Raw genomic sequence first — 25,521 nt, forward strand, 5'->3', positions numbered from 1 at the left:
TATTTTATATCCATTGACTTATTTAGCAACAATCGCTTCTCTGTTAAAGTGGAGCTTTGGTTGTTTGAAAACAAACTCAAATATAACTGAACAAACAGATTTTTAATCACTTTGCAAAGCATGAGAACTCCTTCACAGCATGAAGCATTGCAACGAACAGCTCGTCTCGCCCCAAGAATGTTGCCTCATGGCTTACAAATCGTATATTTGAAAATTCTGACCCCTAGATTTCTAGAATATTTGAAGAGACTGCTCCATACAAGTACATATTTCTTGGGATTTGTTAATCATGGTCATGCCCCTTTCCAAATAAAAAAGTGATTATCACCTCTAGCTGATAACAAGACAGAAAAGAATGCAGCCAGCTTCTCTTCCAGTCAACATTTTAACTTACCTTCTTGTATCTGTTTAAAGGCCCTTATGTGGAGTCTTGGCAAAGACTAGGTGCGCAATATCAGATTCATTTCTCTTCCTATTATGCTATTAATCAAGTGACCCCCACAAACTTATTGAGGCCACCCTTCACACAGCCCTTGCTGAATATTTAAAAAAACATGTTGTCTTCATTCAGTTGAGCTCTTATGATGTTTATAATGGAAACACTGGTAACTCATGTTAAACTACTCTTCCCAAATTATTTTAAACAAAGGTGGGAGATGGCACTTTTTCACATCTCAGGAATCTGTACCAAGAGAAACAAGCTTACAAAGATGTATGAAAATATTATTTATCATGATTTTGCATCTGAATGAATGGCTGAATAGTGTTCTGCTATAATTTAATTAGTCATTTGTAAATTCACTGGTTTTATTCCCTGAAAATGGATTAACTGCAAAAATACTGGATTCACTCGGATTAGGCAATACAAGCTCTGGGCTCTGATCCATCATTCTGAAAAATGTGTAGCTAAATGTAAGCTGCCTTTATAATGATAGATATGCCAAGTCAATGATGCTTCATCATCGTGAATGCAAAATTATTTGTCTCCTCTGTGTCCTATGGCTTTTTATTCCTATGTGATTTGACATGTGCTTCATATAGGGATGAAAGCCATGAAATACACTGTGAGCGACCCAGCAGAAGATGCAGCAGCTTTTCGCATGGAGTGCTGCTGAGGAAATGCATGATGACATTCTGCCAGGAAAAAGCTTGCTTTGAATCTGGAGTTGTGGATGCTGACAACTCAGCAGCTTTGAGTCCAACAACTGGGCACTGATGAAAAAGCAGCCCAAACCACTTCAACCTCAAAAGGTTACTTACTTCAAGAAATCTAGACTGTCCGACTTTTGCTCCTCGAGTTAGCTGAGTAAGCTAAAGCCTCCATGATATTGTTCCACCAACAAACCAAGGTGATCTCCTTCTCAATTTTTTTTCATCATCCCAGAGAAAGAATTCCATTCAGGACCCCTTCACCTAATTTACTAAAGTGGCAGCTCCTGGGAGGATTTAAATTTATCTGAACTTGAGAGGCAGCTGCGATAAGGTAATATGATAAAAGACTGGAGTCTTTCCCTGTATGAATCATTGTCTTCAGGACATTGGGGAGAGGGTGTGGGAGGCAAAGGAAGCATGAAATACAGAAGGTGACTTGTTCTTCCAAAGCAAAGAATAACAACAAATACATTCAAGCTGCAGGAATTTTAGACTGTTACCTCCTGGCTTGATGTCAGTACAAGTGTTCTTCACCTTTATATTTCCACCAAGGATATAGCATAACAGGAACATAATGAGGAAAAGGGATGGCTGTCCTGTGAAATTTAACAGCAGAGGTGTGACCAGCAGGTTGACATTGAGTTGTTAATTTCCTCAAGACCTGTATGACTGCTGAGCAAAGTTTGTTGGTAGCATTCAAATCTCCTGATTTCCACTGGCAGTGGAGGAAAGTGTGGAAATCTACTCTGGACCAAGCCAAGCATCTGCTATGCTGAGGTGCAAGATGCACAAGGGGTGCCTGGGTTCATTTCTCAATGGTCAGCATTTCACTCACAAGTGATTGAAGCTGCTTACACTTATAAATATAGAAAATGCTGGAAACACTTAGCAGGTCAGGCAGCAGCTGTGAACAGAGAAACAGAGTTAATATTTTGTCCAGAATCCTTTGCCAGAGCATTAAAGAAAATTCAGCAGCTGTATTTTTGTCCTTAACTTCAACTGCTTTCAAAGATGATTTGCACATAAAAACTGCTTGGATACATACTTTCTGTAAATGTGTTCCAACCAGGCAAAATTCCAAGCATATAAACTGATCTTTTATTATTCGGTTTGACTCAGCTTCTTCAGAATTAATGAACCAAATTTTGGAAATGACCTAAGAACACTCATTTGCTAAATCGAGGACCTGATCTAGCAAGTGTTTTGAGTTTGGCACCTCATCGGGCTGGCCATGAGGAGTTGGTGCATCACCTCCATTCCATGAATTATCCCAGTGAATTTGCATATTCTTTCTGCAAATCACAGCACAATCTCTTTTTACTTAAACACACACATGCACACACACAAAAATACCGGGTGTGTGTGTGTGTGTGGCAGTGCACTCTCTCATGGCGAACTGACCCTGTGTGTAATGCCACGTGGTGGGGCAGCCATGGGAAGATGGCGCTGTCAGGGGTTCTTCATGACTCAAACCTCCCTCTCAGCGTGCGCCTCGGGCAGCGATTATGACATCACCATACACGTGGTGAAAGCCAGTGCTGCCCTTAAAGGGGCTTGCGCTAAATTCAAATAAACAGTTGTAAATGACCCTCAATGTGGTGGCTGTGCTTTCTTCAGCTGTGCAGAGCACCATAGAAGTGACCCTGACGAACCCAGATGCCTTTCTAGACTTAAAGACATGGATTTGGCTGAGCATAACGCTGTGGCAATCAAGCTTACCCCCTTCTGCACCCATCGCCCACAAACATGGTTTGGGCAGGCGGAATTGCAATTCCACATCTCAGCGGACGCCACGATGTTCTACCACGTCGTGAGCATGCTGGATCAAGATACGGCACCCAGGGTGGACGACCTCATCCATCATCCTCCGGCTGAGGGTAAATATACCACCCTCAAGAACTTGCTTCTGGGGTCTTTTGGCCTCAGCCCCCCCCAGCAATGGGCTTCCAGGCTCTTGCACCTGGACATGATTGGGGACCGCCATTCATCAGCATTAATAGATGAATTGCTGGCCCTGGCGGATGATCATAAGCCTTGTTTCCTCTTCTGCCAGATTTTCCTCGAACAAATGCCAGAGAATATCCAGCTGCTCCTTGGAGACGAGGATTCCAGCCGGTGTTTCCTGGTGGACACGGGCTGGGATGAGCTGAGTGACTTAATCCCTACAGTGCTGGAGATTCATACCCAATCCCCAGGTCCCACCCTGCAGGTGGCCAATGATTCCACCATCAAGATCTACAGCACCCACAGGGTGCAGATCCAGATCGGCAAAGAAAAATTTCACTGGAGGTTTGTGTTGGCCTTGGTGGGCACTGTGCTGTTGGGGGCGACTTCCTGAGGGCTTAAGGCTTCCTGGTCAACATGAAGAGCAAGAGGCTGGTCAACGCCCACACTTTCCACTCCATGCTTTTGGACACTGCGGACGCCGTCAGACCCGAGATCGCCACCGTGGCCGCTGCTAGGTATGAGTATGCTGATATACTCCATGAATTCCCCACCATCTTGGAGCCATGCTTCAATGGAGTTTTCACCAAATTGCCACGCAAAGGCCCCCCATGGCACGCTAAGCCCAGACAGCTGCTGCCTGAAAAGCTACAGTAGGCGAAGGAGGAGTTTTCAAGGCTTTAAGAGTTGGGGATCGACCGACATTCAGACAGTGCCTGGGCATCACCGCTCCACATGGTTCCCAAGTCATCTAGGGGCTGGAGACCCTGCGGAGACTACCAACGGCTGAACGATGCTACAACCCCTGACAGGTACCCAGTCCCCCACATACAAGATTTCTTAGCCAACCTCCATGGCATGCAGCTCTTTTCCAAGGTTGACCTAGTGCGGGAATATCACCAGATCCCAATGCACCCCGACAATATGGGAAAGACTGCGATCATCACCCCGTTTGGCCTGTTCAAAATCCTCCGGATGCCTTTCGGGTTAAAGAATGTGGCCCAGACGTTCCGGCGCCTCATGGATGCAGTGGGTAGGGACTTGGACTTTGTGTTCATCTACTTAGATGATATCCTTATCGCCATTCACAACCACGAAGAGTACAAGGCCCATCTCTGCACCCTGTTTGCCTGGCTGGTGGAGTTCAGCCTCACGGTCAATGCAGCCAAATGCCACTTTGGCAAGCAGTCGCGGCAGTTCCTGGGGTACACCATCTCGGCGGCTGGGGCCGCTCTGGCACCGGAGAAGGTGGCAGCTGTTGAATGTTTCCCCAAACTGTCCGCCCTCAAAGGCCTGCAAGATTTCATGGGGATGGTGAACTTTTACCATCGATTCATCCTCAGTGCCACCTGTACCATGCGCCCACAGTACGCACTCATCACCGCGAAGGAAAAGACCTTATTCTGGTCGGAAGAAGTGGACAAGGCTTTTACGGCAATGAAAGAAGCTCTCGCCAGTGCGACGTTGTTGGTGCACCCACGCCTGGAGACACACACGGTGCTCTCAGTGGACGCTTCAGCTGTGGCGGTTGGGGGAGTTCTGGAGCAATGGCTCGATGGACAATGGTGCTCGCTGACCTTTTTCAGTAAACAACTGCGACTGCCGGAGCTCAAGTACAGTGTGTTCGATTGGGAGCTCCTGGCTCTGTACTTGGCCATCTGTCATTTCTGCTATTTCCTGGAGGGCAGATCCTTTACGGTCTTCACAGACCACAAGCCCCTCACCCAGGCACTTCCCATGGCCAAAGACCCGTGGTCAGCCAGACCACAGTGCCACCTCTCTTACATGTCGGAATTCACTACCGACATCCGGCATAGGGCAAGCAAGGACAACGTGGTTTTGGACACACTTGTGCCCGTCTATCAATATGCTAGCCCCCGGCCTTGACTATACACAGCTAGCCCAGGCCAAACAGCACAATGACCGAGCCACGAGATGGCTTGAGGCCATCCCGATCAGAGAAGCTTCGGTGGAGACGTGTGCTAGGATCATGGTCAGTCAATGGATTGCCCATTTCGGCATGCCGGCGCACATCACCAACGACAGGGGCACCCAGTTTACCTCCGCACTATGGTCCCAGCTGGTGAGGCTCTTGGGGGTTAAACTCTACCATACCACAGCCTTCCAGCCACAATCCAATGGTTTGGTGGAGAGGTTTCACCGGCTCCTAAAGTCTGCTCTCATGGCCTGACTCACCGGCCCGGACTGGGCAGACAAACTGCTTTGGGTCCTCCTTGGGATATGGATGGCACCCAAGGAGGACCTGCAAGCCTCGTCAGCAGAACTGGTATGCAGCGTGCCACTTTTCCTGCCTGGCGAGTTCTTTGGTTCAGAAGCCAACACAGCACCCGAGGACACGAACCTGCTGGTGGATCTCCGCAGGAAACTGGCCTCCCTTGTCCCTCTACCCCCATCACACCATCACACCTTGGCACCTGGCCATCCCACCGCCCCAAGGAACTGAACTCAGCAGAGTTTGTGTTTGTCTGGAGAGGACCCAGAGGGCACCATTACAGTGCCCGTTCAAAGGTCTGTATAAAGTCCTCTAGCGATCTGGTGGAACTTTTACTCTGGATGTGAGGGAGGGAGGAGCAACTTTCTACGGTGGACCGCTTGAAGATGGCCCAATTGGACACAGCCAGTACAGATGGCTGTGCCCAAGTGCCAAGGCTGCCTGCCCAAGCAGCGGGACGTGTAACTGGTTCTGGTGGGGTGGGGGGGGGGTTGTGTGGCGGCACACTCTCTCATGACGAACTGGCCCCGCGTGTAACGCCACGTGGCAGGGCAACCATGGGAAGATGGCACTGTCAGGGGTTCTTCCTGACTCAAATCTTCCTCTCAGCGTGCACCTCGGGCAGCGATTATGACGTCACCACGCACATAGTGACTGAGCCAGCTCTGCTCTTAAAAGGGCTTGCACTAAATTCAAATAAACAGCCGTTAACAACCCTCAACGCGGTGGTTGTGGTTTCATCAGCTGCGCAGAGCACCACATAGAGAGAGAGAGAGAGATAATGGTTGGTGTGCTGTGCAGCGAGCGAAAGAAAAGCCACAAGGCAGCTGTGAGTGAACTGAACCAACCAACTGACTTTATTGGAACTCTGGGAGCTTATCAGCACGATACCCATGGTCCTTTGCGCTCCCCCCGCAACCTCAACTGGGACCATTGTGACACCAGCTCAGTGCAAGCTTACACCTCCGTGACCCAGTTGGTTTACAGATCAGTGCAGCCCAGTACTATATGGAATTAAAGCAACTGGCTGCCTCAAGAAACTGGCAAAAAAAAAATCACGGAACTAAATACTAGTACGTAAAAAATACCGGTTTAAAATTAGTGCACCTCATCCTTAGTTCACCAATCATGCAACACACAATCTCAAAGCAACCAGAAAATTCACTTATCTGGCATAGGTCTGGATATCAGGAGTTTTACTGTATATATAAAGCAGAGGTGAAAATGATAAGGAAACACAGCCTAAATCAGATTTAGTCTTTGATATGGTTTGTTACTGAGAGATCATGATGGTCATTTGAGGAGTAAATTTGAAACCAAAATGTGTTTTCCTCAGCGTAACAGCCAAAATGAAAGTATATTTCAGAGATAAGGTTTTATTTTCACATTCTTTCTGACCGATACTGTTTTTATTGTGAAAGGTTTGAAATATGGATGTTAGGAATTGCAGACAGTTGTTTACACAGCAGGAGTCCATTCATCCCATTATGTTTCTGCTATAATTTTATGAGATCAAAAATATGTCCCACTGGTTTATTATTTTGCATTGTGTGATCAATCCATCTGTTTCAACTGTTTGTTAATCTGTCCTTTTAAGAGAAAGCAATAAGATCAAGGCTTCAAACACTAGGTGAAATCATGCCCATTGAGAACAATAAGCATCATCACTTTGACAGCAATATAGATTATTTCAAACATTTCTGAGTGAGCAGCTCGGCTTAAGTCTCAATAAGGGCTGAATACCAAGCTAGCAATTGCAACAGAAACTAAGAAGTCATAAGAATATTAAAGGGCAACAGTATTATCTAGATAAATTCTCAGATGAGTCATTCAGAAACTTGATCTGATAAGAGTTCAAATTCCATCCTTGCGGCTGAAGAATTTAAATTCAGTCAATCAAGTAAATCGGAAATTAAAATAGTGCTCTTAGTCATGAATGACCATGCAGTTAACAAATTTTTAAAAAATGCATCTGTTTCATGAACGTCCTTGAAAGTCAAAATTTATCATTGCCATGAAATTGACCCTTTCTCAGTGGCCTAGCAGCTTTCATTGAAACCAGACATCGAAAGTAAGGATTGAAATAGATGAAACACTATAGCTCACCCATTTTGTCTTCTCACTAACATCTGGGAATCTCAGGCAAAACTTGACATCTATCCCACTGATTAGTCAAGCAGGGCCAGATCTAGTCATATACATAGCATTCAACTGCAGTGAATCTGGGCTCTGAAATTTCAAGGAATCAGGTCAAATATGGGGAAATATATTTTCTGCAATGATCCCAGTCATCTAATTCATTAGTTCTCTGAGAACATTATTTGAAGGGAATTTAGCAGAGCAGTGATACAGATACACGCTGGCCATGGGAATCTGTACTGACGAATTGCCCTATACCCTTTACAAGCATATTTATCGTAATGCTTTTATATAAAATCAAATCATTATTACATACAACAAAAAGGAAGGTTGAGTCTTATGTCCTGATTTCATTTGTCTTGATTGTGGTCAGTTGCCTTTGAAATTATGTGGAATGAATTGAGTTGGAGTCCTTGGTATGAAAGCCTGAAATGGACCATTCACCTGATATTTTCAGTCATGGTGGTTGCAAACACCCAAACATTATTAGGAATTGCATTTTTGGTTAGTTCCATTTGCCAAAAACCTTCAAGCCCTTCCAATCCATATATCTGTCCAAATGTCTTTTGAACATCAAAATTATACACACATTACTGGGAAGGTTTTTAAATGTATTTCATTTTTAAAAATTCAACTAATTTTGCAACTAAATATAGTGACACTACAGAACTTCAATCGATCTCATGAGATTGATTAATTCTGTTTACTGATCCCTGCTCCAATTGTGAAATATGCAGATTCATTAAACTCTCAGCTCTGGCTTCATGAATTTTTTGCTCCTTGTTGGGTCATTCCTCATTGAACCAGCATGTGAGTCCCTTCGCTTGATATTTACAGTAGTTTGAAAGATGAATCTACAATTTGTGGTGGAATACAAATCTGTTACTGCATTGGGTCACAGCATACCAGTTAGGAGCTGTTAGATAGATTTAGACTATTGTAGTGTTCAATTACATTTCAACTCTTCAGATAATGATGTCCATGTAGCAAGTTCTGGACAACATTCAGACTTTGGTTTTAATTTTTTAATTTAGGCATACAGCACAGTAACAGACTATTCCAGCCCACGAGTCTGTGCTGCCCTATTTATTACCCATTAACCTCCTCCCCGGCTCTTTTTGAATGGTGGGAGTAAACTGGAGTCCCTGGAGAAAACCCATGCAGACATGGGGAGAATGTACAAACTCCTTACAGATAGCATTGGATTCAAACCCCAGTCCAGTCCCAATCGCTGGTGCTGTAAAGGTGTTGCTTTGATAGAGTGTATAACATTTATGTCATATAAGTGCTAGGCAATGATCATTTTCTTTCTGAAACGATCACTTTGATAAGCAATAGGATTACATGGAAGAGAAATCTAAATGCCCCATTCATAAATAGGTGGCAAGGTTTGGGTTGTTTGCAGTGAGCAAACTTCCAAAGTCTTTCCAATATTTTCAGACACACCAGCTGTGTTTCATACCTGGATGAGAGTGCCTCCAACTTCAAGAACTGAGCATTACAGGAATAAAGCAAATACTCTGATTGCTATCCATTCTCTATATTAAATATTAATTCCCTCCAATATTTGAGCTTTACATCGAGAATATTTACCATTTACAAGAACCTGCAGCTACATTCCAAGGTTTCCTGGATGGCATCTTCTGAACACAAAACTCATATCACTTAGAAGGGTAAGACCTACAAGAGCATGTGAAGACCATAAATCACAATTTGCCATAAGTTCCATACCGGACCGGAACACACAGCAAATTGACTGAACTGCATTCCTTCATTGTTAGTGGGGAACTCAGTACTCAACAGCCATGCAGCAGTGTGGTAGCATCCACACAAGACAATGACTCCAAGGAAATTATGGATAAGTGGCATTAATTCTAACCCATGCATGATTTGAGGGTCTATTGTGTTATTCACAGGGTTTAGCGTAGTATTGTATCATATCCAGTTGCAACAGCATCATAACTCGTCAGGGCAAAAATGAGGCTAGCAAATGGGACACTACTATTTAAGGGAGAAAACAGGAAACTACTGATCTATTGCCTATATAGAAAATATTGGAACCTCTAGTGAAGGATCCAATAACATACCACTTAGGATTAAATGAAACACAAAAGCCTGCAGACATTGTGAATGCAGTAAAATCACAGAAATGCTGGAGGAACTCAGCAGGTCTCGCAGAGTCCATGGTTGGTAAAGATATATAACAAACATTTCAGGCCTGAGACCTTCAAGGTATGAGGAAAATGCAGGTGCCAGAATTAAAAGGCTGGGGGAGAAGGGAAGAAAGGCCAGAGGGAGGAGCACAGGCCAACGGAGAAAACGTGATAGGATTGAGCAATCAGGGTGGATTTATGAAAGGTAAGTCATGTTTAACTTTTCCATTGGACAATTAAAGTAAATAAAAGGAAGATAGTGGTTGTGGTGAATTTAGATTTTGAGAAGTTCCCAAAGGGTTGGTCAAAAATGTTAGTGAGTATGGAGCTGGAGGTAATGTAATGACTAGCTGAGAATTGGTTTGCAGATAAGGAGCTAGTGAGAATAAACAATGTTTGCTCAGGTTGGCTGATTGTAACCAGTAGGGTACTGCAGGAATGGTGTTGGACCTTATCTATTCACATTAACTATCACCAATCTGCGTGAAGGGACCATATGTCATATGCATAATTCACTGGTAGCAGTGAGTGTCAGTAGGGAAGAGGAGGTAAAGAGGTTTCAAGGGGATAGAGACAAGTTTTCTCAGTGGGCAACAACATGGAAGAAAAAGTAAAACATGGAAACAGTGCAGAAAACAGTACAGATTTTTAATGGTAACAGATTGGGAAATGTTGATGTTCAAATGTTGAAAAGTATCCTGCTACACATATCAATGAAAGTTAACATATAGGTGTAGAAGGCAATTCAGAAGATAAATGGCGCTTTGGTTTGTATTACAGGAGGGCTTTTTAAAGTCCTGGTTTAGAGATGCTTTACTGCAATTCCATCTGGATTTTGTAAATTGAAATTAGATTTCAAATGAGTGCCATTAAATATTAATTTCATCAGTCACATAAAGGAATAATAGATTTGTCCAAATGCTAAGCCAAGGAGACATTTAAAAAAATATTTCCAAGGAGGAAAGAAATGTAGATCTAGAGAGAGACCAAGGGAAGGAGGTCCATAGTCTATTATGCAGAAGGCAGAGCGGTGAAAGAAATAAATTCAGGGATGATCAAGAGGTCAGGGTTAGAATTAGGTGGGATATCAGGGAGTTAGAAATTTGGAGCAAGTTGTACAACTGGGATAGATGACACCATATGGAATTTGAAAGTCCAGGAGAGAACCATAAAATTGAGCTGATTAACTGGTACATAAGGGAGGTCAATAAGCGCCCAAGGGATGGGTGAATGTAACTTAAATGTTGGAGTTGGGACATGAATCACAGGACCATGGGTCCTGCCCAGTTTGCAAAAGTAGAGGAGAGCCCAGGCCCAGAGGAACAAAAACATGGAAGAGTTTCAGAAGTGGAGTAGCTGAGGCAGTGGTGGTGTTTTGGGACATGCTGTGGAGGTGGAAATAGGTCACTGTAAAGATGCTTTCAGTTTGGGGTTTGGAATTTTTTTGGTCTGTAGTTCGAAACCAATCAGTCAGTCTTTTCAAGATTTAGTTATTGGAAAGATTTCTACTTCTGGACATTGTATGGACTAACACCATGACAATTAAAAGAGACAAGGGGTTGGAGAGAGGTGATAGAGCAGCAGGTCAAGGTGTCATCTATATGCATCTCCCAAGTAACACCAAGTTTTCACACCACATTTTTGGGAAGCAGCCAAAGATAGACCCATGGGGGATTTACTGGGAAGGGAAACCAGTGCTGGAGAATTTCTGCTCATTACTACCTGATCAGAACAGGACTGGACTGATGTACCCCAACCTAGTTGAATGACTGCAGATTTGTTAGTGGAAAATGGTGTGGTCAACTGCTCAAGGGGTGCAAGTAAATTAGGAAGGACATAATTGGTAACTTTAATAAGACAAATTGATTTAGCTGAAATCTTATCAATACACAACTTGATCAAAGTATACATTTTAGATAATTCATTGTGCAAATCATCAATATTTGGCACCCAGTGCAGGAAAGGACTGCAAATCCTAAACCCTGAAAATGGCAGGAGAGGATTGGGACAGGATGATTCATCTGATCAACGGTCAGTGAATGATCTGAAAGAAATTGGCATGAAAGCATTCAGTGGTTTGATGTTCTACAAAGTCTAGTCACTTGGCTAGTCTCCAGGAGAATTCAATATCAGGAATAAAGCAAAATGTTGACACCTTTCAGTGAAATTTGAAGTTAAAACAGGAGGCATTATCTAAAACAAAACAACCAGGTGGTTAGCAAGTACACAATTTAAACAGATGGAGGACCTCAGTTTTCTTCAGGCTGACTTCCAGGCCAAACATTTTGGCAGTTTCCGCAAAGCAGGACGTCAAGCGCTGAAGAGCTGGCTCTGAATGGGCAACTAAAGCGGCATCATCTGCAAAGAGTAGTTCACGGACAAGTTTCTCTTGTGTCTTGGTGTGAGCTTGCAGGCGCCTCAGATTGAAGAGACTGCCATCCGTGCGGTACCGGATGTAAACAGCGTCTTCATTGTTGGGGTCTTTCATGGCTTGGTTCAGCATCATGCTGAAGAAGATTGAAAAGAGGGTTGGTGCGAGAACACAGCCTTGCTTCACGCCATTGTTAATGGAGAAGGGTTCAGAGAGCTCATTGCTGTATCTGACCCGACCTTGTTACAGCCAACCCCAACCAACCAATTTTCCCTTGCAACCGCTGCAATCGTGTCTGCCTGTCCCGCATCGGACTGGTCAGCCACAAACGAGCCTGCAGCTGACGTGGACTTTTTACCCCCTCCATAAATCTTCGTCCGCGAAGCCAAGCCAAAGAATTTAAACAGAAATTATGAATCCATTATTTTGAAAGGTTTAAGGATTGTGTATTTAAAGTCAATTGAATTGTAAATCTGTATTAAACTATAATTGTGGCAAAATGATCTCAATAGTACTGAACAAATGATTTATCAAGAATGGAGCCGCATCCCTTCAGAACGTAATACGTGGTGGAGAAGTTAAAAACAATTCAAATCAACCTATGCTATCTTACATTTTCATTCTGTCTTTTATTTCTCTCCCCCCCCCCCCCCCCCCCCCCCCCCACCGTCCTCCTAATTTCCATCACTTTATTTCACTCATACTGCAAGTCCTTACTGTACACTTCAGTTGTGCTCAAGGCAAATCTGAGATTGGGTTGTGGAGGCCTGATTAGACCCATGCTGTGGCCTAGGTGGTGAGAGTGGTGGTGCAAGTAGGAGGGACTGGACCTGCTGGTAGAGGAGATATAATGATAGATTGCTGGGAAAGGGGTGAAAGGCATGGAGGTTGGAAACTTCTGCAATTCCGGAGTCGGGATGGAGGCAGGTAAAGAAGGCAAATGTGATGCTGGAATTCATTTCAAGAGGAATAGAATGTAAGAGCAGGGATATGATGTTGAGGGTTTATAAAGCACTGGTGAGACCTCACGGTGTATTGTGAGCAGTTTTGGGCTCCTCATTTAAGAAATGATATGCTTGTTAAAGTGGACCTTTGGTTTATTGAAAGCAAACATGAATACAGTTGCACAAATTATAAATCACTCTGCAAAGCATGAGAATTCTGTTACAACAAGAAGCATTGCCACAAGCAGCTAGTATCACTCCAAGAGAGTCCACCTTGTGGCTTAAGTCATAACCTCTAGTCTTACAGAGGTAAGACTATATTTGCTCCATATAAGTATATTTCTTAGAATTCTCTTGGGATTCATTAATCAGGATTACGTCCCTTACCCAAAAGTCTTTTACTACCTTGCCAAATAAGGAGGCTCTTTTCAGCTCTTTCCTTGTTGAAATGAAGACAAAAAAGAAATGAATGCAGCTAGTTTCCCTTTCCCAGTCAACAATTTAAAACTCACATTCTGATACTAACATTGGAGTGGGTCCAAAGGAGGTTCACAGAAGGATTCCGGGAATGAAAGGACTATCATTTGAGGAACAGCTCTTGACCTGTAATCGTTGGAATTTAAGAGAATGAGGGGGGATCTCATTTCGAACGTTGAAAGTTATAGAAAAGTAGATGTAGAAAGGATGCTTCCCATGGTGGGAGAGTTCAGGACAAGAGGGCACAACATCAACATTGAAGGAAGTTACAGATAAAGAGATGTGGAGGAATTCCTTTAGCCAGAGGGTGGCAGATCTGTTGAATTTGTTGCCAGAGGCAGTTTTGTGGAGGCCAAGTTATTGAGTGTACTTAAGGCAGAGATTGATAGATTCTTGATTAGCCAGGCCATAAAAGATTTTGGGGAGAAGATAGTGGGGCTGAGTGGGTAAATGGATCAGCTCAAGATTAAATGGTCGGGCCAACTCGATGGGCTGAATAACCCATTTCTGCTCCTATGAATGATGGTCTTATTGGTAGCAGTTCATAGTGGAGCTGAGAGAGGAAGGTTGGATATCCAAACTCAGGAGTGGAAAGGAGTGGCGGAAGAACAAAGGGTGAGTGCTTAGCTGGCAGACTTCCTACTTGGACAAAATACTTAAAAGAGGACCTACATCACTCAGTGGATGGCTCTGGAATTGCACAGAGGACTTTAATGTAATTATCGATCAGGTTATAAACCAGTTTATTCAGAGTGTAAAGGCATTGTGTTGTGCAAAACGATTTCTAATGCTATTTTCAGACACTAGTTCCCATGCAGTCATTTGCCAAGCTTCCCAGATGACCCAGGGCCACTTAACCAACTCAACCCCACTTTTGAACTTCTGCAGCCAGTGAGGTTTTGCAGGGGTCAGGAGAGGTGGAATGGTAAATGATTATTTTTTATATATCTGACATAACTGCCATTGTTTCAATGTAGAATTGAGGGAAAGGCTGAGCCTTCTCCAGGAGATGAGCAATTGAGCAAATTGTTGCTAATATCCCACTGTCCAGTCACATTAGTGACATTGTCAAATCTAGATTCAGACTTCAGACTAGGACTGACAGAGGCTGCACTCTCAGACATACTATCCTCCCGAGAAGAGTTGTCTTTCAGTTTCTTCAGATTGGTGTGAAGAAAATCACACCAATTGAAACACAATCTGCTGAAGAGATCAGTGCAACAAGAGTGAGAGAGAGAAAGAATACTCAATGATTCAGGCAGAAACCCTTCATCAAAAGTTTCTTCAGCAAAATGTTGCACCTTCAGGTTCCAGTATCTGCAGTCTCCTGTGTGTCCTTTATTTTCTCTATTGTATATTTCTGGATCCATCATTCAAAAGAAAATAACTGATCATAATATCTGATGTTTGTGCTGTGTGCACATTACATCTCTTTATATACCATATTTTATGGTGTATGGGACCCCAATTTTTCAGGAAAATTAGTTTTAGTGTATTTAAAGGTAAAGCTTGAACTGAACATGCAACTAGGACATTGGTAAAACTCGTTTTAATAATATTGCTTGATTTCTCTGGAATCTCTAGGGCTGGAACTATCCAGAAGGTGTCACTTTATGCAGACAATCTTGTTGTATATATCAAATCCTGACTAATTAATTCCATCTATTTTAACACATTTTAAAATCAATTTGGACAATTTTCAGGTTATAAATTAAATATGCAGAAAAGTGAGATGTTTGTTTTGAACACATCCTGCTCCTAAGACTCCATTATTCCTTTTAAAATGGTTAAAAATCAATTTAACTATCTAGGTATTACCATTACTAAGAAATTTAATAATTTGTTAAAAAAAAACTTTCTTACCTTAATGCCAAGATGTCCTTGGCACAGCAGTCCCCTCTTTCGATGACATTAATTGATCCTACCTGAATTTTTATGTATTTTTCAAGCTGAACTGGTTTTTGTTCCCAAATCCTTTTTTGATTTGCTGGAATCTCTCATCTCCTCATTTATGTGGAAAAATAAGTTCCCCCATTTTAAAGTTTTTGTTCAAAATATTTTAAAAATGGATGCTTGAATTACCCAACTTTTGGTTTTATTACTGGGCACCCAACATCATCAGGAACTTCTAGGGGCCTTAAGATGGATAAATTTAGAAATTAAAATCTACTAAAATGTATTCTCTTCTTTCGATACTTGGACCACCTTTACCTTTTGTGGCTTCCAAATTAACTGATAATTTTGTTATCAGACATACATTGAGAATTTGGTTTCATTTCAGGAACCATTTTGAGTAACATAGATTCTTATTAATTCATCCTACTTTAGGTAATTCCTTCTTTTTACCTTTGGCTCAAGATATCGGTTATCACCAATAGTCAAAATTTGGTATCCAATCTTTTAAAGATTTTTTATTATTGATCAAAATCTTGCTTCTTTTGACAATTATCCACCAAATTTCTAATACCTGAACATCACTTTTTGCACTATTTACAGGTTAGGAGCTTCTCGAATTCTTTAATTTTGAGGATCCCTCAAGATTTGGAACCTAATATGATAGGGAAGATTTATAATTTTAAACTTGATCACAAACAGTTGCTATCAGTCCTTTATGAACTACTTTTAAGATCGAGGGACAGTCCTCTGGGAAGAATTAAAAAAAAACTATGGGAACAAGATTTTCAACAATTAATTTCTAAAACTACGTGGGACTTCATTTTGAAGTGAGTGCATTCATCTTCTCTTTGAGCTAGGTAGTACATTGGGCCCACTATTCCAAAGTCCAATTAGCTAAATTTTATTCTAATCTTCCAAATATGATAAATGTATAGCTGAAGAAGGGACACTGTATCACATGTTTTGGTTATGTTCTTCTCTCTCCAATTTTTGTTTTTAGTTCTTAACATTACTTTGACTTCAAATCCTTTTCTTGGTCTTTTTGGACTAAGTGGACCAACGGGTCTGATATTGACTGCTTCCTGTAGTTGCCCTCACTTCCCTTATCGCTAAAAGGGCCACATTAATGAGATGGAAAGATGCTGTTCCTCTCACTCACACTCAGTGGTTGCCTGATATGATGGCATGTCTAACTGGAAAAAAAAAGAGAGGTTCCACTACTGAAGTGAATCTTAGCTTGGTTTCCTTATGGGGTTCTTTTCTTAAATGTTTTCAAAATTAGTAAGGTTAGTTGACTTTTGATTTTTTTTTACCCTTATTGATTACCTTCCCCTTTTTTATTAAGTAGTGGACTGTTTATGTTTAGCCAGTAGCCTCCAAAGGGAGGGGATTGACAATTAGTATAATGCTTTTTTGAGGGTTTTTTTTCTTTTCAATGTAACATAGGTCTTAACTCCAGCTTTATTATTATAATATGTGAGATTTGTTAATACTTAATTTTATTATTGTGTTCCTATGAAACATTTACTTGAAACCAATAAAAATACTGAAAAGAATAATAATACAGCTCTAATTAACGAGATAACCTTTAATAAGAGAACATTAAAACAAGAGGTTGTTTTTTCAGACTCTTTTGTGTAGTCTTCCAAAGGCACTATTTGCCTTGGCGAGTCTGTTGTCTATCTCTTTGTCGATCCTTGCATCAGATGAAATGGTGCAGCCGAGGTAGGTAAACTGGTTGACTGTTTTGAGTTCTGTGTGACGATGGAGATGTGGGGGGGCTGGTAGTCATGGTGGGGAGCTGGCTGATGGAGGACCTCAGTTTTATTCAGGGTGACTTCCAGGCCAAACATTTTGGCAGTTTCTGCAAAACAGGACGTCATGCACTGGAGAGCTGGCTCTGAATGGGCAACTAAAGCGGCATCATCTGCAAAGAGTAGTTCACGGACAAGTTGCTCTTGTGTCTTGGTGTGAGCTTGCAGGCGCCTCAGATTGAAGAGACTGCCATCCGTGCGGTACCAGATGTAAACAGTGTCTTTATTGTTGAGGTCTTTCATGGCTTGTTTCAGCATCATGCTGAAGAAGATAGTAAAGAGGGTTGGTGTGAGGACGCAGCCTTGCTTCACGCCGTTGTCAATGGAGAAGGGTTCGGAGAGCTCATTGCTGTATCTGACCCGACCTTGTTGGTTTTCATGCAGTTGGATAACCATGTTGAGGAACTTGGGGGGCATCCGAGGCGCTCTAGTATTTGCCAAAGCCCTTTCTTGCTCACGGTGTCAAAGGCTTTGGTGAGGTCAACAAAGGTGATGTCGAGTCCTTTGTTTTGTTCTCTGCACTTTTCTTGGAGCTGTCTGAGGGCAAAGACCATGATAGTAGTTCCTCTGTGCGCGAAAGCCACACTGTGATTCTGGGAGGATATTTTCGGCGACACTAGGTATTAGTCTATTAAGGAGAATCCTAGCGAAGATTTTGGCTGCAATGGAGAGTAGCGTGATTCCCCTGTAATTTGAGCAGTGTGATTTCTCGCCTTTGTTTTTGTACACGGTGATGATGATGGCATCACGAAGGTCCTGAGGCAGCTTTCTTTGGTCCCAGCAGAGCATGAAAAACTCATGCAGTTTGGTATGCAGAGCGTTACCGCCAGCCTTTCAGTCCTCTGGGGGGATTCCATCCATACCTCCTGCTTTGCCAGTTTGCCACCTGAAGAAACACACAAATATCAGCGCGTACAGAGCCGTTGTCATACCCACGCTCCTGTTTGGCTCCGAATCATGAGTCTTCTACCGGCATCACCTACGGCTCCTAGAACGCTTCCATCAGCGCTGTCTCTGCTCCATCCTCAACATTCATTGGAATGACTTCATCACCAACATCGAAGTACTTGAGCTGGCAGAGTCCGCAAGCATCGAATCCACGCTGCTAAAGACCCAACTGCGCTGGGTAGGTCACGTCTCCAGAATGGAGGACCATCGCCTTCCCAAGATCGTGTTATATGGCGAGCTCTCCACTGGCCACCGAGACAGAGGTGCACCAAAGAAGAGGTACAAGGACTGCCTAAAGAAATCTCTTGGTGCCTGCCACATTGACCACCGGCAGTGGGCTGATATAATCTCCAACTGTGCATCTTGGCGCCTCACAGTTCGGCGGGCAGCAACCTCCTTTGAAGAAGACCGCAGAGGCCACCTCACTGACAAAAGGCAAAGGAGGAAAAACCCAACACCCAACCCCAACCAACCAATTTTTCCTTGCAACTGCTGCAACCGTGCCTGCCTGTCCCGCATCGGACTGGTCAGTCACCAACGAGCCTGCAGCAGACGTGGACATACCCCTCCATAAATCTTCGTCCGCGAAGCCAAGCCAAAGAAAAAAAAAAGAAAAAATTAAAACAAGTACCTATGATAAACAAAAACAGAATAAAACATCAATATTCTGTAACGAAGACTTTAATCATCTTCACTGCCTGAACATTCATCACTGTCAAAGCCCAAAAACTCTGCTTGGTCTTGCTGGTATCGCTGTCTTTAATAATGGATCGTCCTCAGTGCAATCAAGGCATTACTAATTCCACACTTCTTGAAAGCTGTTCGTTATTGCGCGCTTAATAACAAGTCGAGTCAGTGGGTGAGGTAAACCAAATAAAAGTCTTTACTGAACACAACTAAACATGATAAGCAGGGTAGACAGAGAGAGCCCACAATGTGGAATCTGTTCCCTGCTAGTACTCGATGAAACTAATGTGCCTTTGCAGAGCTCACACATGCGCAGTGCACTGTTGCAAATACAGAGACTGCGATGTGATTGCCGATGACAACTGCTGTCTACAAAAGCCTTAACAATAATCCCAGCTCTTGCAGTGTCCCAAGAAAGCCTTGACTTCAGTGCCCAAAATGGCAGCTCCAATATGTCACCTTCACATATAAAACCCGGGGTGGTTTTTGAGGTGATTTTTTTGGGGAAAAAAGGGTGTCCTATATGCCGTCAAATAAATATAACATATGCAAAACTACTTTATTGCATTCAGTCTCTTTTGGGAGATGCAGGGAAGTCTGCAATGAGATTGGCTTAGCCTTCGGCTCCACCTACTGTTCAGACTTTAGATTTATTTCCAGAGTACATACAACCCAAAGTTCCTTTTTCCTGTGGTTGTGCAACAAAAAACTGTACACAGTGTAAACATGTAAACAAATAAAATAACTGTAAACAGATAATGAATATAAACAAACTGATTGAAAATAGATTTCATATTTGATGTAGCTTCAATGTCTAGGAAATAAATAACAGGATGCTCGCTGGAGCCCAGCTCCTGTCCACTTAGTGCACAAAGCCCACTTGGTAATGCTCATCAAAGAGTTAATGGAATTCTAGATCAGGGGAGAAGACCATTTACCTGCAGTTTTGTCCATGCAGATATTACTGTGCATTTCAGTGGAGAGGAGACTCAGCCTGCAACCACTTGAATGAATGGTAGGGCCTTAGCCCAGCAAGTAATCCCTAAGTACGTTATGTGGAATTTGGTACTGAAATTCTGTGATGTTTGTAAACATGTTCTGCTGGAAATCTCTCACATTCTGCTTAACTCTCATAATTTTTCACCTGAGAATGTTCAACTTCTCTTTGCTTGGTGTCTGACCTCGATCCAAGACCACACAGAGACATTGCATGCTTAGCTTTTTGCAAGCTCATGATTGATGACAGAATATCAAGTCAGAACTCACGCTGCAAATGAGCGAACAGGGGGACTACAAGGTGAAGTACCAAGAGTCAGAAAACTGGTCCTGGACTTGCAAAAGGAATCCAGTGGTGTTTCACAAGAAGTGTTCTTGGACCACTATCCTTCACCAGCTGCTTAAACAATGTGGACTGAGGGATCATCATTGCCGGGGTGAGTGGGATGGGATGCAATATAGATTAGATGGATTCAGACAGGAACAGAAGGTGGTTACTGATGAATTTTAACTGCTAGAGTTTTAACTTGTTTAATGAATAGGAGGTTTGCCACATTGTACCCTGCAGAATCTGGAATTTACCAGTAAATTCAACGCACTGAGGCTGTCAATCCACTTTGCCGTTCAACTTCACCTGGACACACACCTTCTCTTTGCCAGGTCAGCCGCGGAACAGATTTGCAATTTCAAACCCTTCGACAGGATATGTTAGCGGAGGCCACTGAGGCATCAGGTCACTGAATGACTCAGCAAAACCTAATTATCACAAGCAGAGGGCAGGAAGGAGGAAATGAAAGAAATCTGACAGAAGTCTTGCCATTAGATTTAAAATCAGCAGTTGCCGAGTAATGCTTGAATACCGACAACCTCCCACGAACTATTCATTGTGTTAATGCCCTGGTGGTGCAATGTTTAAAACAGCCAAGAAATATGCATTCAGCTGGCTTGAGCTTTATCCAACCCACAGTTACTTTTTGTGGGTTAAAATAGCCCATGAAGTCGGGTGTCTACAAGCCACAAGTAGGGCCCATTTGGTTAACCCGGAGACGTACTTAGATCACTTTCTGGGCCTTTTGAGCAATGTTAAATAACACTGATGATCAGACGTATCTAAACAAAAGTTCAAAAATGTTCTAATAATTGCACTATTTCAAACTGTTTAAAATTTGAAATTCAATCAAAAATATAAAGATAAAGCAAAATTATTAAAAAATATGATAGTTCCTTTTTCAATCACGGTCAGGATTCGCATCTAAATGAAGGGGGACAGTGTAGATCTGATGTTAAGATAAGGTCTGGTATAAACTGTGCTCAGCCCCTCATTCCAACGTGTCCATTCTTTGCTTTTTTGATATAGGTGCTGACTGGCTCCAGCAGCAGAAAGGGTGCTCAAGTGTGCTGTCATCTGACATTCAATGTGTCTTCGACCTCCATGTCTTGACGTGAGGCAGAGAAGACAGGGGAGAGGTGCACCTGTAGTAAGAGCTTATTGTCAGACACATCAGTGCAATGTACAGACACACTGAACCTCTTACTTGCTGCAGCCAAAACAGGTACGTGAGATACACCAACTACAATAATATATATTAAATCCTCACACCATGCCAAGGCTGGAAAAGGGGGCAATAAATATAAAAGGATAAGTAAATATTCACAGGAAATAATTTTGGTGGAGTTAAACAAGAAAGTCTGCAGATGTTGCGACTGTAGTTTACACAGAATTGCTGGAGAAACTTAGAGAGTCATGCAGTGTTCTTTTTGTGGCAAAGATAAAGATACATAACCATGAGATATCTTAATGAAGGGCTCAGACCTGAAACGTTCATTATAAATCTTTATCTTTGCCATATAAAAAATGCTTTAGACATTCTGAGTTTCTCCAGCAATTTTGTGTAAATCATTTGGTGGTCCCAGAGTAATTCAGGGTCTTATGGAGAGGTTCAAGAGCCTGATGGCTGTGTTTTTGGCAGCCCACTGAGCTGTTGGCTAAGAGAAACATCAACTGGTCCAACAGTTTTTAAAAGAAACTCATCCATTTACTAATGACTTGCAAACATTTTTGAATATATGTAAATATGTCACAAAGATAGAAACTAGTGCAGAGGACATTTAAACTATTGTAGTTCAGCTAGTGGAGCTGATGCCAGTTTGGATTGGATGAATATCTCAGCCACTTGGATCGAATTTTAGTCACTCACATTGGTAATTGGGATGTGTGTCATCTAGGGCCTTGCCAAGTGTCTCCATGTGGATTTTATAAGCAAGCCGAAGCCTCCAACCTCACAGCCAACTGTCAGCAGAATGAGTGGTGAGCTGGGGCCAGTAAATTTCAACCCTTCCATCCAAATGTAAAATGAATATGCTGTTAAGGAAATAACTTCAGTAAAGATACAAGTGAGACTGAACCTTTCACTAGAATCAATAAGAATGTCACGCATTCCTTGGAAAATGAAGAAACGAGAAAACAGCGGGAAATCTGAAGTAAGAAATTAGAAATGCTCAGTAGGTCAGGCTGCATCCATAGAAAGAAAAATGGAATGAATGTTTCAAGCCAAAGACCCCTCAGCACATTTGGGAAAAATTAACAACAATTTAGTTTTGGATGGCAGGCAGGGTAGGGCTGGGTTGGATAGGACAAAGGAAGTCTCTCTGATAGTGTGAGTCCAGGTTGCTGTGGGGATGAGCAGTGCTGTGGGATAGGGTTGCCAGGCATCCCATATATACAAGACATGTCCTGTATTTAATTATTTTGTCCAATGTCCAGTATTGATTTTATCAGAACTCCTTAAATGTCCTGTATTAAGATTTTTAAAATCACGTTGTCAGACCATTCACCTTTGAAATTAGTAATGAAGTTCCCAGACATTATATCCAACTCTTCACAATGGAGATTTAATGCTACATTGTTGCATGCTCTAAAGTTTGTAAATTTTATTGAAGAACAAATCTCACAATTTTTCAAATTAAAAATTACAGAGGGAATGTCAAATTTGATTATTTGGGACATGATGAAATCTTTTCTTAGGGGACAAGTAATTTCATACTCAGCAGATTTGAGAAAGAAAAACCAAAGTAGAAATTATGTTGATAACTAACAGAATTAAAGAAATAGATAATGTTTTATTCAGTGACTCATAATGAGATCTTTACAAAGAAAGGATAAAACTCCATCCAAATGATTTGCTCTTGACCTCCCCTACTGAGAGTCAACTTCTTAAATCTAAGCACCAATTTTTCATACACAGAGACAAATCAGGTAAATTGTTGGCTGGTCAACTAAAAGCAGATATGGTTAGAAGACGAATTTTGAAAATACATAAAGTTAATGGAAACATTACTTTGGATTATCATGAAATTATTAAAACAGTTTTTTATTCTAATTTATATAAATCTGACTTTCCAGATAACAATACTGCTTTGAATCAATTTTTACAAAAACTAAACTTGCCAAAAATCTCTTTTAAGATATGAATTTATTGGATGAACCTATTAAGTGAGAGGAAATTAAAAGGGCAATATTTTCCATTCATTCAGGTAAGGCATCAGGTCCAGATGGGTGTGCAGTGGAGTTTTTTATAGCTTTCAATGATACTCTGTCCTTCCATTTATCTAAAGTCTTCACTGACTCTATATCCTCTGGGACTTCGCAAAAAACATTTTATGAGGTATTTATCTCATTAATTCCTAAAAAAGATAAAGACCTAAATGATTGTGCCTCCAGCAGGCCAATATAATTTTAAAATGTAGATTCAAAAATCCTTTGTAAAATTTTAGCCAAAAGACTAGAGAATATCCTACCTAAAGTTATATGTAAGGATCAAACCGAGTTCATTAAGAATAGGTATTCTCATTTTAATATTCTAAGATTATTTAATATTATTTACTCTTCTCTATCTGAAAAACCTGAATGTGTTACATTCATCGATGCTGAAAAAAACACTTGATCGAGTGGAATGGCCTACATATTTGAGATATTAAAACAATTTAAGTTTTGTCCGTGATTTATTTCTTGGATTAAAATAATTTATCAAGCGGTCGTTACTAATAACCAAAAGTGTCTTTATTTTAGGCTGTTTAGGGGCACTTGGCAGGGCTACCCCCCTTAGTCCTTTGCTATTTAATTTGCCTTTGGAGCCTTAAGCTATTGCCCTTTGAGACTCAAATGACATTCAAGATATCAAGAGGGGTTTCATTATATGTCGACAATTTATTAGTTTATATTTCTGACCCTAAGCAATCTATTTCTTTTATACTGTCCTTACTTTCTGAATTTGGTAGTTTTTCAGGATACAAATTAAATCTTTATAAGAGTGAACTTTTTCCTATTAATAATCATATGATCAAATTCATTTTAAAGTTAAGAACCAATTTACCTTTTCGGGTATTAAAATTATGAGAAATTTTAAAGATCTGTATAATTATAATGATCTCCTCTGATAGAATATGAGAAACAAATGCTTTCCAGATGATCTCCAATTCGCTATGATTAATTGGTCATATTAACACAATTAAAGTGATAATTTTACCAAAGCTTTTATATACTTTACAAGCAGTACCTTCCTTCATTCCTAAAATATTTTTGACAAGGTAGACTCTAAGATATTTTCGTTCATTTGAGATAATAAAAATCCTAGATTGAGCAAATGCAGAAACAAAAGAAAGATGGAGGAATGGCTCTCTCTAATTTTAGATTTTATTATTGGGCTATTAATATCCTTTTGGATTTATTATTCAGACTTACATAAATATCCTTTAGGGGTAGATTTGGAGAGGAATTCAGTTAGCGGGCACTCGTTTCCCTTATCGCTGGGAGTTTCTTTACCCAAAATTAATAGACAAGATCTGAACTCAGTTCTTAAGCATTCAATAAGGATTTGGTTCCAGTTTTGTAAATTTTTTGGGTTTAATAATTTTGTTTTATCTAGTAAAATGCACCTTAATTTCTTTTTTTAAAGCATCATTGATTGATCAGGCATTTTCAATATGGAACACTAAAGGAGTTTTTCAGACCTATTTGCAGGAGACTGTTTAATGCCTTTCCATCAGTTATCAGACAAATATGATTTGAGCAAGGCATAATTTATTAGGTATTTGAAAATTAGGGACTTTCTGCATACTTTACTTCCAAACTATCCTTCTGCTTACCCATCTAATACAATAGACAATGTTTTTCAGGTGTTTCCTGAAAAAATGATTAATAGCTACAATATATAACTGGTTAATTAACTTGCGACTGATATCCAACGATAAAATTAAAGGTGCTTGGGAATTGGAATTCCAAGAATTTCTTTAGGACAATCAATGGGGTCATATTTTTCGACTAGTAAATACTTCATCAATTTATCCCGTCATTCCTTGATTCATTTCAAGGTAATACATTGGGCATATGTCTAAAGATAAGTTGGCCCATATTTTTCCTAATGTAAACCCTACTTGTGATAGGTGCCAAGATAAGGTAGCCACTTTAACTAATATGTTCTGGTCATGTTCAAATCTAAATAATTTCTGGAAAGGTGTCTTTGAAACCCCAAATAAAATTCTAGGGTTAGAATTACAACCAAAGCTATTAACAGCTATTTTTGGAATCATACCAGCGGAGACTGGGCATATATGGCCATTTCTGTACAGCGAATAATTGCCTTTACAACATTATTGGCTAGGAATGGAAGCATCCTAACCCACCTACTTTACTTCAATGGCTCTCTGCTGTCATGTCATGTTTAAGTTTGGAGAAAATTAGGAATCAGAAATTTGAAACATCTTTTAA

General features: G+C 41.2%; 1 long non-coding RNA gene across 1 annotated transcript in view; it reads left to right on the forward strand.

The window, feature by feature from the left end:
- LOC138763196 (uncharacterized) overlaps positions 1–22,134 on the forward strand; it is a 119,612-nt gene extending 97,478 nt beyond the window's left edge. Inside the window, exons 8-9 of the long non-coding RNA XR_011357382.1 lie at positions 21,112–21,307; positions 21,981–22,134. This is a non-coding gene — a long non-coding RNA (uncharacterized lncRNA). The remainder of the gene's footprint in view (positions 1–21,111; positions 21,308–21,980) is intronic.
- Positions 22,135–25,521: the final 3,387 nt, after the last annotated feature.

The sequence above is a fragment of the Narcine bancroftii genome, chromosome 5, assembly GCF_036971445.1.
Source record: "Narcine bancroftii isolate sNarBan1 chromosome 5, sNarBan1.hap1, whole genome shotgun sequence".
NCBI classification, from domain to species: domain Eukaryota; kingdom Metazoa; phylum Chordata; class Chondrichthyes; order Torpediniformes; family Narcinidae; genus Narcine; species Narcine bancroftii.